The following is a 14,379-nucleotide window of genomic DNA, read 5'->3' on the forward strand; positions in this document are numbered from 1 at the left end:
GGTTAGCTTCAAAGCTTTTGTTTTTCTGTTTGAGAGTTGAATTGCTTAAGAAAATAGAGGAGTTAGAGAGAAATAGGAAAATCTGATAGCTGGTAGTTGAAGAAGGACTTCGCAGAGAAAAGAGAAATGTCTAAATAGATTTGTTTTTATTTTAAAAATATAGAAAATATCAGACATTTGTAAAAGTAGAAATGATTGTATAATGATGCTCATGTATGTTTTCATCAGTGATTTAAATATCAAGTCAGACTTCATCTTCTTTCCTCTATATCCTCTTCTGTTTCACCATTCATGGATTGTTTAGAAGCAAATCCCAGACATTGCATGATTTCATTCACAAATATTTTAGAATTCTTTTCTAAAAACTAAAGATTCAAGAGTCTTTAAAGAAAAATAGCACAATACCATCATTATACTTAAAAAATTAACAATAATTTCCTGATGTCATCAAATATTCAGAGTTTAATTTCCTCATAGTATCATTTTATATTTTGAGTTCATTTGCTTTAGTATGAACCAGTTATGGTCTATCCATTGTAATTAGTTGATATCCTCTTAAGTTTCTTTCAATCTCCAGGTTTTAATTGGGATTTTATAAATTTGATTTCTGTGTAAAGAATGATGTATCCTAACTAAATCTTTTCTGTATCCTAACTGAACAGTCAATAAAATCTGTATAGTTGACTCATGCTATCTGGAATAGATTTGCTTTTGGTGCAATGAAATAAATGTTAAATATGGTCTTTTGTTCTGACGTGGGTGTGTGTGTGTGTGGTGGGGTGGGGCGCTTCCCCACACCAGCAAGCGGTTCTTGGCCACTAGCAGAGTCCGAGAATTCAACTCAATTCTAACACTATCTACCCAGACATAGCATCTGATTTCACAGGTAAAGGGCTCAGTCCCAGAAGACCCTGCTCCCCGACCCCCAACTTCAGAGGTCAGTCACAAGCTAGAGTTATATCACCTGCACTTCTGACCAACTAGCTACAGATCTGCTCTAGATTGGAGGTTTCCACAAGCTCTTCTCAGGTTCCATTAATTTCCTAGAGTGGTTCACAGAACTCAGAGAAATATTTTACGTACTAGATCACTGGTTTCTTATAAAAAGCTATAACTCAGGAACAGCCAGATGGAAGAGATGCGTAGGGCAGGGCATGGGGAAAGGGCCCAGAACTTCCACGTCGTCTTCAGGCACACCATTCCCCCGGCATCTCCGTGTGTGCCCCAACCCAGAAGCTCTCCCAGCCCTGGCTTTTTAGGTTTCTATGAGTTTTCATTACATCGGCATGGTTGATTAAATCATTTATCACTGGTGATTGGACTCAATCTCCAGCCCCTCTCCCCTCTCTGGAAGTCTTGGGGGTGGGATAGAGAATTCCAACACTCTAATCACATGGTTGACTGTACTGGCAACCAGCCCCCCCCACCCCAAGTCACTTCATTAACAGAGCAAAATCACCTTTATGACTCTCAACACCTAGGAAATTCCAAGGGTTTTGGGAGCTGTGAACTAAGAACGATGGATGAAGACCAGATGTATATGACAAATATATTTTGGTCATCCAAATGGTCATGCAATCATTATATTGCATATGGTTTTAAGGTTAACACAAAGCAAAATCTACTATCTACCATGGCTTAACAACATGTGGGCTCTATGAGAGTAATTAAATTTACCCCTATTTACAAAATATTGATGTAGTAGAAAAAATGGTACTAAGGAAAAGATAAGAAAGTATGGTTAAAAACAGCAGCAATTCCATACCATTTCAGCTATAAACACTTGCCTTAGAAAGGCAAACTTACACACGATAAGGAAAAATATTTTAAAGAGCGTGTGTGTGCATATCATATTTGCATTATATATCGGCAAAGTATCTCATTTACAAGTTATAGTATTTAGACAGATTTGTGGTTCTGAAGTTGGCACTTAAATATTTCCCTTGCCTGTCAGAAAGTGTCACTTTTTAAGATTTATTAAATGAGTACCATATGCACACTTAGACAGTTTTATTTTAGTGATTGAATTAACAATTTTCACAAGGGCCATTTTGTCTCAATTTGTGCCGACTGCACTGTTTTTGGTACAGCTTTCTCCACTGCAGGAGGAGTATCAGGCTTGTCTGAACAGTTTTCTAATGCCTGTGAAACATCCCTCTTTCCTTTGGAAAGTGGTGGAGTAATATGGATGGATGACAGAATCTTCCAGTTGGAGACGCTGTCAGGTGGTCCTATAGGCTGATATGTGCTCTACTATAGACTCCCCCACCCCCGTCCTCACCCTCCTTCCAGTTCTTAGCAGATGGCAACTTGACCTCTGCCGGAAAACTTCCAGGGGCAGGGACTCTACTGCTTTCACATAGACTCTTCCATTCTGACACAATTCAAATTGTTGGAAGTTAGGTAATTAGGTCATTGATGGAATTAGTGCCCTTATAAAAGAGACTCCAGAGAGTTCTCTCTTCCTACTTCTGCCATGTGAGCATAGAAGAAGTTGGCCGTCTGCAACCTGGAAGAGGGTCTTCACCAAAACCTGATCGTGCTGGCACCTTGAGGTCGGATTTCCCAGCTTCCAGAATTGTGAGAAATAAAATTTCTTCTGTCTATAAGCCACCCAGTCTATTGTACTTTGCGAGAGCAGCCCAAACTAAGACAGTGAGTAAAAGAATGTTTTCCCCCAGAAATGGAGACTAAGGAACTGATCTCTGGGGAGTAGCACTAGAATTTTCACTCAATTCCAAGTTCCCATATTCTGGGTAAGGGAAGTTTTCAATGTATATTTTGCTTCATCATATTGGGAGGACGTGGAGAGTCAGTTTCTCGGGATGGGACAGACAAGGGCAAGAAAGATCAAGCAGGGGTTGAAATCTGTAGCTGGACTCTAGATTATTCTGTCCTTACTGACATTGAGGAACCAGCTATTTGAGCATTGATCCTCAATAAGTCTAGAGATTTTTCTGTAAGTACCCATCACATAGTGCTCTCTCTTGACTACACCACTGAAAGGGTTTTTGTTAAGTGCTCAGTCAAAATAAAAACACACCCTTTATGGTACTCCTAATGAGTCTAAGAATCATATCAATCAAGGCCATTCAGAGAGATTCAGAAAAATTCTTGGCAATCATATCTTTCTTTTCCAAGAGCTTATTAATTATATATTTACTAATCCACCTTAAAAATTTTGGGGGGTATTAAATTATAGTTCTCTGGATCCACCTGAAAATTAAGACTTTTTCTCTCTGCAATATTTGTGTTGTTTTGCATTTCTCTCATTCTTTCAAAATTCTTAAATACGGAGGGTAAGTTCAGAACCACAACTGCAATTTCTTCCAGCGCACTGACGTGAGTCATTCTGCCTTATCCCTTTTGCTTGATAACCTTGAACCTTCCACCAGCAGTTGGATGACTTTCCTGTATCTGCTTCCTTCCTTCCAGCATAGCCCTGAAAGTTCTGTGTTCTTTCATGCGTGCATGCCTTATCACCTTCAAATTCTGAATATTTCTACACAACGTTTGGGGTCCCTTGCTTCTTCTCTTCTTTGTTTTCTCCTTTATTACATGAACCATGTACATGAACTTTCTAGTTCCCAAATAAGGAGGAAAAAATCCCACCAAAGGGAGAATTTAAATGTTGCTTTCTCCCCTTTATGCTAATTCTTCCTTCTGCACCCCTAATAAAAACCTCAAACAGTAAATTTTCACAGGTAGTACAAGGGGAGGAAAGTATCTATTGAGTATGTGCTCAATAAAATTTAAGACACTGTATCTTATTGCTTTTCATTATTTTAGTATCTAATCCTTCAACAGAACTATAAGGTGAGCATTACTATTCTCATTTCACAAATAAGGAAACTGAGGCTCATAGAAGATATGATGAAAGGGATGTGGAAAGAAAGTTAGTTTTTATATACAAACTTGGTTCTTCTTGTCTAGTTTAAGTCATGTGGTTTAAGTAGATGAAATTTCTCTATACTACTTGCCTCCACATTTCCCGTTTGGAACCAATCCTAATTTCTATCCTCCTGTGTTCTACCCAAGCGCATAAATAGTTCGTTTCAGTTCGAACTTGAATTTTCTCTCTTCAGTCCAAATTTACTCATGTTCTATTTCATTCTCTAAGGTATCACATCCATTTGGCAAGAACAAAATGGAATATTCTGATAACCTTCTCCCTGGGTCTGCCCTTGAGGTTCAGTTGTTACCAATACTGGGTAGATCTGTGTATTGCCAGAGGGACTTTTGGAGACCCAATACTCAATCTAAAAGAACAACATTGCAAGTGCAAACTTCTTGATCATGATAAACTAGGTTATATTGAGATTTGAGGGAGGAATATAGTTAAGAACACAACAAGATCTTCAGAGTCTTTAAGACATCCCACATCCTGTGTGTTCAGAAAACATTCCTTTTTTTTTTTTTAAAGATTTTATTTATTTTTTGACAGAGAGAGAGACAGCGAGAGAGGGAACACAAGCAGGGGGAGTGGGAGAGGGAGAAGCAGGCTTCCCGCTGAGCAAGGAGCCCGATGTGGGGCTCGATCCCAGGACCCTGGGATCATGACCTGAGCTGAAGGCAGACGCTTAACGACTGAGCCACCCAGGTGCCCCCAGAAGACATTCCTATTCTCTCACCTTTGGCTTATAGAGTATTGTCATCTTCAAAATGTTTTCATATACTCCATCTTATCAAAGCCCCACAAGGTAAAGGAGGCCAGCTATTCTTAACTCTATTTTACTCTTGATGAGACCATGTCTTCCACAGACCTAACAACTTCATCTCCTGACTTCAGGAATAATCCCCTTTGCTATTTTTCTTATTAAAACCAGCAGGTGCTCGTGCATTAGAAAATGGAATTATTGAGTATTTTAAAAATTGCGTTATTTTTGCTGAACACTGAGGAGTAGAACAAGAACAGGGTACTTCTGGGGGCTTGAAGGCAGAGACGAGAGTTGAGTGAGTGCTATCCTGGAGTATCTGGAGGTGGTGGAAGAGGCAGCCGTGAGCCAAGGGGGCAATTAGGAGGCGGGGGATCTTGAGTGGGACTTTGTAAAATGAGTAGTCACAAGATAGTAACAATAAAATTTAAAAAATCTGTGTGTATAATGAAACTAGAAACCACAGCTCTCTAAAAAATCATGGATAATAGATAATCCAGAGGTGTTACTTTATTTTGTACCTTAATCTCCTGTCAGGGAAAACCTGACTCTTTTCATTTAGACCTAGCAGCTTGGCACAACAATGACAATTTCCCAGTATCCTCCTCAATTTCTGCTGAGCCCTGACTGTTGGGATGTTTTTAGTGAGGTCAATTATCATTTTGGCAACTCAACAAGACTTCCACGAGAGAAGCTGAGAGTATGGTTTGAGACAAACACATCCCTGAGCTGTTTTCTATTATTCACACAGGCTACGTGGATTCTTTGGTCGAAAACTAGAAAATTAATTGCTCTATCAACAGAGCGTTCTGAGAGGTGTCACTGTGATGCCTGGAAGCTAATAAGCTACCTTTCTGGGTAGCATATTTGTGGGGAATCCCTTAGGTCTCTCCTCAAAACGAAAGATACACAAAGAGAAATGGAGTTGGTACGAGAATGTGAAAGGAGAAGTTTCCTGTGTGCCCCAAGATCTTGTTTATCTTCATGTCCCCATGGCCAGGGTACTGCCCCACACTCTGTGTCAACTTTGATTGCTCTTCCATCCATTTGTAATTGTGCTTCTATTTGTGTGTTTGTGTGACTGATGTCTGTCTTCTCTTCATGAAGACAAGGACCATGTGTGCTTCGCTATCCATTTCCATCCTCCATGCTTAGCCAAGTGCCTTGCCATGGCCCCTCACTACATAACCACTAACCACTTAATGAATAAATACGGGTCATCTGCCTGAGTATCCTGTGTGAAGTTCACCCCCTTTCATTTCAAAATGAAGTTTACCCAATACTAATCATGTGGTAAGCAAGGAAAAGGCTAGATCAAATCCTTTGGCCATTTCAGGCAGTCTAAAATTATGGTCTTGTTTTAAATTTTTTTCTCTAAATATCTTTCTTCAATATTTACTGAATAGAAGTAAGGGTGGGAGTGGTTTTTATTAAAGAAGTGTACGTAGAGACAGATTTACTTATAAACTCACATGCACTGACTACAGTGGATCAATTTTTTAAAACTTGTCAAAGTGTTTCCCTTCTAGCTCCATATTACAGAGACTCTGAGTTGTCTCTTCAATATATCTCTTCTTCTGGAGTATATAGCAATAGGTGTTTAAAGAATACATTCACCAGGGGCATGTGGGTGGCTCAGTCAGTTAAGCATCTGCCTTCCGCACAGGTCATGATCCCAGGGTCCTGGGATTGAGTCCCACACTGGGCTCCCTGCTCAGCGGGGAGTCTGCTTCTCCCTCTCCCTTTGCCTGTCTCTCCCCCTTCTTGTGCTCTCTCTCTGTCAAATAAATAAATAAAAAACCTAAAAAAAAAAATACATTCCCCAGCTTTCTTTGCCACTAAGGAATCACGTGACAATGCTCTGGACAGTAGGATGTGAGCAGAGGGGCTGATAAAGGAAATTTTCAACTTTTAATGTCTGTGGGCCCGCTCCTAGGCTCCCAGGGAAGCTATACTTTTACCAAGGTCAGAGTGACTTATCGAACTTCAAAGTAGGGGCTCTATTCCGGCCCTCACTCAGCACACATTGCACATCTGCTTCGTTAGCAAATGAACTAAAAGAAACATTTCAGATTAAAGATAAAAGTCTCCCTAAGTTCTGTTCTCATACCTCTGAAGCCTGCAACCTGGCACATACTAAAAGCATAAGATAAAGTCTGTAATTTTCTAAAATGTCCTTAGTAGTGGTGATTCTAACTCTTGATGTAGCAAAAAACCTATACAACTCTGGATCGGACATTCCTTGTCTGGAGCTCTGGAGCGCTATCTGTGAAGACGGTATGTCCTCGGCAGCTGTCCTCGCTTGGGCTAATCCTTCTTCTTCTTCTTTTTTTTTCTTTAGAAATTCTAAAAGGTTTGTTTATTTTGCAGCGACAGTGCTCTGTACACCTTCTTGGTCATGCCTTTAGAAGGAAAGGAGGCTGACCTCTGTTTTCGTTCTCCTCCCTGGGAGCTGGAATGTGGGGATGGTGGTGACTCACGTTTGTCTTGAGAAGAAGGGATCTAGGGATTGTAGAAGAGCCTGTCACAGATATTGGTGAGCCTTTGTACCAACCAGGGCAGCCAAACAAAACCTATACGGACAGAAATAAACTCTGGGCATAACATCTTTACTTATCCAGATTTAACAATCTGGGCCAACTTGTTGCTAAATGAGACTGCTCCTGTTTGGTGCAAACAACCCAAAAGTTAAGCCAGTGCTGGGAGTAGTGTTTTCAAATTTCTCCTCAAGGGTGCTATCTATTTTTGTTTGTTTGTTTTAAAGATTTTATTATTTATTTGACAGAGAGAGACACAGCGAGAGAGGGAACACAAGCAGGGGGAGTGGGAGAGGGAGAAGCAGGCTTCCTGCAGAGCAGGGAGCCCGATGTGGGGCTCGATCCCAGGACCCTGGGATCATGACCTGAGCCAAAGGCAGAACCTTAACAACTGAGCCACCCAGGCACCCTGATGCTATCTATTCTTGTAGGGTTTACATATGGAATGAGATGTGGAAATGTGAGTTAGCTTATCCTAATGATGACTCAGCAGACTTTATAGATTGACCTTTCCATAATCTGACTCTGGAAAAGAGGTTTTTTTTTCTAAGAAGAAGAGATTTGATATAAATGGCAGATTATTATCAAGTGAAAAATTAGGTTTTTTACCCTGTAATAGATGATATTAGACGTCGTCATCATGGGGAACAGGAAATTCAAATGGAAGCACACTCACTATGAGTGCCCCTCAAAAAATGCCCAGTAATGAAGGTGGTAACCTACAGACCTGTGAGCCAAACTTAGTTATCAGAGGGTTTTGTGCTTTCTTTTTGTCTTTTTCTTTTTAAGATTTTATTTATTTGTCAGAGAGTGCGAGCGCAAGCAGGAGGAGCGCCAGGCAGAGGGAGAAGCAGGCTCTCCGCTGAGCAAGGAACCTGATGCGGGACTCGATCCCAGGACCCTGTCATGACCTGTGCTGAAGGCAGACGCTTAACCAACTGAGCCACCCAGGCATCCCCGTGCTTTAATTTTTTCTTTAAATTTATGGCCAAATGTCCTATTCAGATTTCAGATACAATAATGCTATATAAAATACAACTCCAGAAATCTCTGGGGCATGCAACAACAAACATCTATTTTTCTTGCTCATGGATCTGCAGGTCAGCTGGGGTGGCTCTGCTTCAGGCTGCAGGTCAGGGTTGGGGTCTGCTCTGTGTATCCGTCATTTGGGGATCGGAGGTTTTAGTGACACATTGAAAGGTCTGGTTAGACATGAAGTACAACCATCACTTATTGAAGCAAGTCACGTAGCCAAGCCCTTCCTTCGTGGGGTGGGGGATGGTATTCTGCCTCAATGCTGCATGTATGTAATTCAGAACAATAATGAAATCTCTGTCACAGCAGGATTTAAAAAGGGGGATTTCATATAAAGTTGGGAAATTTTACATAAGAATCTGGATTCTCAAATCTTAAAAACTGGAAGACTTATCACCTCTGAGCCTATATTCCCCTACTGGAAAACTGTTAGGTGGATCTGAGGACAGCTTTCTTTCTTCAGACAGGATATGCTCTTTCAGTTAGCCAGATTGTCCATTCCCCATGGTCACCATTTGTCAGCCCTCTTTCCTCAGCCTTACCCCTCTGACCTTTGGAGACAGTTCACTTTACGACTTGTTGCTTAGCAGATGGGTCAAAATGCACAAACATACCTCAAAACCCAACTGGAAAGTGTTGAGGTAACTTTTTTTTAAAGTGCAAATAAGTTTCCAGGAGAGAACTGTGGGGCAGAGATAATTTTTGGCTGGTGGCAAGTCATTAGGATAGAAAGAAAAGTTTATAGAGCTTTTTATTGAAGAGCAGGAATTGGAGCTGAGCCTCTCAGCATGGGTAAAAGTTTGTTATATAGTAAACAAGTCTTATTCAAACAAGTGGACTGCAGGCTCTAAAGAATGGGTGAGACAGAAAACATGTTCTGAGTGTTAGAACAAGGTCATAACAAGCAACGCGGGAAGATGAACTTATAACTGATCAGTTTATTTTCATGCCGTCCTTTTTTCCTCTTGTAAATGAGAATTAAGTTCTTTGGGGGAAGAGAGATTCTCTATGAAATTGTAGGAATAAAAGATAAAAACTAGTCAAATTTTATCTGTTATGTTTTTTTTTGCATCTATCAGTTATTTATTTATTTATTTTTAAGATTTTATTTATTTGACAGAGAGAGACACAGCGAGAGAAGGAACACAAGCAGGAGGGAGCGGGAGAGGGAGAAGCAGGCTTCCCGCGGAGCAGGGAGCCCGATGCGGGGCTCGATCCCAGGACCCTAGGATCATGACCTGAGCTGAAGGCAGCTGCTTAACGACTGAGCCACCCAGGCGCCCCTGAATCTATCAGTTATTTTAAAGTGTAATTTTCATAGGTCGAAATTTTTATATGTCGTCTCCTTTCAGAGTGACAGCTTGCCCCTGTCTCTTAAAAGCACGTCCCCTTTGTCACTGGAATGTGATCACCTTCTCTGAAGTCAACCAGCTGGTGATCCGGGCACTTAAATGCTACTTCAGTGTGTACTGTGGCTGATATTTTAATATTTCAAGAGTTCTTACAGAATATTTCTAGGATTACTTCTTTGACCAAAAGGTTTTCCTTCATTGTGCATAGAAGCAATATTCAGTCTTTTGTAGGTTTCACAATTGTAGGATTGAAAAGAAAAACACAACCCGATTCCTGTTCCGTGCTGGGACAGGGTATGGGGTGGGGGTAGATCGGTCAGCTGCTGCCACAAAACTGTTGTGTAACAAATCATCCCATAGCTCAGTGGTTTAAAACAACAGGTTTACTTGCATAGATCTGAGAATTGGCTAAGGGTAGCTGAACTCGGCAGGGAGTGACTGGACTTGGCAGGGCATTCTGCTGTTCTTGGCTATATTCACTCATGTGCCCGCAATGTGCTGGGTTCAGCTGATCCCGGTGGGGTGGATTTGTTTTGTGGGTTTCTCCCTCCTCCCCTGGGCCAGTGAGTCTTTCTCATGGTGCTGGGAAGGTGAAAGAGGCCAAGCTCAATCAAGTAAATGCTTTCAAGCAAATGCTTTCCACCCCCTGCTTGTATTCTATTAATATCCCATTGGCCAAAGCAAGTCACATGGGTTGAGAGTGGACTTGAGATATGGGGGTTACGTTGCCTACAGCCAGAGAACTCTAGAAGGTTACATGGCAAAGGGCGTGTATGCAGGAAGCAGTGACAAATTGGGGACCTTAATGCAATCTCATGAACACTCTCATTCAACATGTGCACTACAAAAATGAATGGTTTTGAAATTTAAACAGATTTGGATTCACATCTTGGCTCTGCTCTTTATTTTCTCAGTTTTGTCAACTCTAAAATGGGGATAGTAGGGGCACCTGGGTGGCTGAATCTGTTCAGCGTCTGCCTTTGGATCAGGTCATGATCTCGGGGTCCTGGGATTGAGCCCCCCATGTGCTCCCTGCTCAGCAGGGAGTCTGCTTCTCCCTCTGCCTCTGCCCCTCCCCCCAACTCTTGCTCTCTCTCTCAAATGAATAAATAAAATATTAAAAAAATAAATAAAATGGGGATAGTAACAATACCTACTTCCTGTGTTGCAGAAAGTACTTGGAACCTGGTGGGCACTTAATGAATGTTAGTCCCTTTCTCTTCAAACATGCTTTCTTTCAAATATCTTTTCATTTTGCTTTATGTGGCTGTGATTTATCAGAAGCATTTTGGAATCTCTATCTTTAAAGAAACCCTCACTTGATATTGTTTGGTGGCATAAATCAAATACCTTTTAATCCTGCACGAGGGATAGAGATGAACATATTCCACCCTCATCATACCTCCCCAGGAAGAGTTCCTTCAATTATTTTTCAAAGCCTGCACATTGAAACTCTCCTGGCACGAACATTTTTGTCAGAACAAGAGTCTAAACTGGGTTAAGATGGATTTGTGATTTCTAATGAAAGTCGCATAACTCTAAAAATAAACATGAATTACAGACACACCACAATGTTCTCTGAGCCTACAGCAGATTGAAGTCTAAAATAACAGAGATGCTGCATGCTGAGAGTGCATGAGGTGATATGTTTGAAACCAAATTGACATCACAGAACTGGATGGAAACAAATTTATTGTCATGGCAGAATTGTCCAGCCTCTATCAAATTCCCCTCAAACAAACAAACAAACAAAATACCAGAAGGAATACTTTCAGTGCTAAAGAATATAGGCTTTGGCTAGGAAAGGATGCCAGTTTGTGTTGTTGAGGCAGAATGGAAGGATGAGCCCAAATGGAAGTTCTACTCAAACTGAAAAAAATAACTCTGGGAATATATCTCCTCTCTACCAGGATCATCAAGCCCATTTATCACATTTTTCTTTCTTCAGGCTCTGAAATATTTATTTCCTCCAAGCTGAGTAGAACTGATACAAGCACTTTTATTATATTAGAGATGAAAATTATCCATGACATTTTGTTTAATCTCATCAGCCATTGGAGTATATTTATGAGTATGGAATGGAGGTCACCTGACTTTAAGCAGATTATAGCTATTATCTAGTTAAAGTCAGAATGAGCTCTTAACGGCTTTTTTTTTTTTTTTTTTGGTAATATCAAAGTTAAGCACAAAGATGAGAGTAGAATTTCAACAACATCCACTAAAAGGGATTAGTATTTATTAATGTGCATATACAATATTATATAAAATTGAAAGCTGTGGAATAAGGAGAGTGCATGTGCATCCACAGGCCTGTTTTAGTCTTAGCCATATAAATTAATAACTAATTGGTTTTGGACAAGTTAACTAATGAGAATATCTGTCCTACCCTTTCTACAGAGTTGTTTTGAGTATTAAAGGAAACAATACATGAGAAAGTTCTCTTAAAATGTTCAAGTGAAGTACCTATGTCTTTTAGCTGCCATGAAAACGCTCATTCTGGTGTGCTCTTATATTTTTAGGACTTTCGGGTCTTTGGGGTTCCTTGTTTATTTTTTTCAAGTCAACTCAATTTAAAAAGTTACCAAGATTAAACAGTGTATACCGAGGGCTTTAGCATTATTCATCCTTGCGTGACCTAGTCCTGATTTCATAAATAAACAATAAAACAAAGTTCTCATCACAGTGATATTTATAAAATAAAAATATTTTCAAAATACATATTTTTTAAACCCCAATTTTGGGAGGGGCACCTGGGTGGCTCACTCGGCTAAGCATCCAACTCTTGATTTTCACTCAGGTCATGATCTTGGGGTGGTGAGATAGAGCCCCGCATCGGGCTCCTGGCTCAGTAGGGAGTCTGCTTGAGATTCTCTCTCTCTTCCTTTGCCCTGCCCCGGCTCACTCTCTCTCTCTCTCAGATAAATAAAAGCTTAAAAAAAAAACCCAGTTTTTCAATAAGGAGATAATTGAATAAATTATGGCATAATCACAACATGGACATTATAATAATTTAAAAAAATTAATGACATGGCATAATAGAAGTATTTAACTGGTGTGGCACAAGTGCTAATATGTACAATTGAATGCACTAAGCTAGCGTAGAGTTTCTGGAAGCCTCTTTTAGTGTCATGCATATTCCTCTAGTTTCTGAAATGTGAGGGAGTCTAAGGGCCCCAGGGGTGGAAGCCAAGGCAAATTCAGGAGGGGTGTATGGAAGGCTTGGGGCAGCAACCGTTTCTAACCACTATGGAAATATTTCAATATTTTAGCAACTGAAGTGGTTGGACTGTACATTCCAGCTTAATATTAGCCCATATGTGAACTCAGAAGGATAGAATGTAAAAGTGTATGTATAGTATTATTGTATTAAATGGTATTTATATATAGGAAAAACACTGAATATGATGTAATTATATTTTCTTCTTTAGTTTTGTCATATTATCCAAATTTTCTACAATGAATTTTTTTTCTTTTGGCAATCTGGCTATTTTCATTTTTTTGCTATGACAAGCTAGAAATGACACGAACTTTTCCCATGTCCTCATGTAAAATGTGCAAGAATTTCTCCCGGTTATACTCTTAGATGTAGAATTGCTAGATAGTAGGGTATCTGGCTGCTCAACTATACAATATAATTCCACAGTATTTCCCCAAGTCTCTTAATTATACCCCATCAGCTGCATGTAAATGATCCCATTGACAGCTATTCCCTTAAAGTCGGTATTGTCAGATTTAATTTTTCCTAACAATATGAGGTACGTTTGTTTTTCATTGTGCTCTTGATTTGCATTTTCTCATACCTTTATGAATGCCCCTTTCTGTAACCTTATACAGGCAGATGTGGAAAGAGGGGGAGCCCAGACCTACAACCGTGCAGATGAGAGTCTCCTCCTGTAGAAGCTGAGAGTTCCTACGAAAATCCCCAAAGGTCTCCCCTACTCATCTGTGATGCTATTCCACAATTAGAGATTTATTTCTCTGGGTTGTGAAGGCTTTTCTGGCTCCAACAACCTTTTGTAAAATAACAGCAGCTACCTCCAGGGACACTTATCTAGGAAGCAGCACCCAAGATGCTTTCCAAACATGGTGACTTGTATTACAGTCACCCCTCACAACTTTATGAGGTAGGCATGGCCGTTTCCATTTCACAGCTAAGAGGAGGGAGACCCAGAGCAGGTACATGACCAGAACACAAGACTGTCTGACTCCAAAACAATGCTCCTAGTCGTGATCCAATGCAGCCTCCCTGTGAAGGACAGGGTCTACACCTTTATCTCCTAATCTAGTGGTTCTCAACCCTGACTGCAGGTTAGAAACCTTTATGTAGAGGGAGTTACTTCCCACCTTCAGCATGGGCACGGTACCTTGAAGGCAACATGCTTGAGGCTGTTGGGCATTTCAAGACCCCAGTCTCTCATCTATCAGAGGCCATGTAGCCACCTAAGAGACTGAGAAGAGCTCTCTCACACAGCACCTGGTCAAGCCCCATGATTCCGAGGCTGTAGCCCTGTCCAAAAGGAAATGTTAGATGGGGCGGGGGGAGGGGGTGGTTTAAGTGACAGTTAAGGTCTGAATCCCCACCAGCCCCTATTCTATGTAAGATTCACCTTCCTGCCTCTCTCCTTCTTCCCCCCTCTTTCTCTTCCTCCTCCTCTTCCCTTCCTTTGCTTTCTCCTCCTCTCACGTTGTCCAACCCCATTACATTTAAACGTTCCTTTCTATCTTCCATAAAAAATAAAAAAGTGTTGTCACCTTGAAACCCCAAAGGAAAATAAAAGATCTGGAGCTCTCTAATTTCCT

This window comes from Phoca vitulina, unplaced genomic scaffold (assembly GCF_004348235.1).
Source record: "Phoca vitulina isolate PV1807 unplaced genomic scaffold, GSC_HSeal_1.0 scaffold17, whole genome shotgun sequence".
Taxonomy (NCBI): domain Eukaryota; kingdom Metazoa; phylum Chordata; class Mammalia; order Carnivora; family Phocidae; genus Phoca; species Phoca vitulina.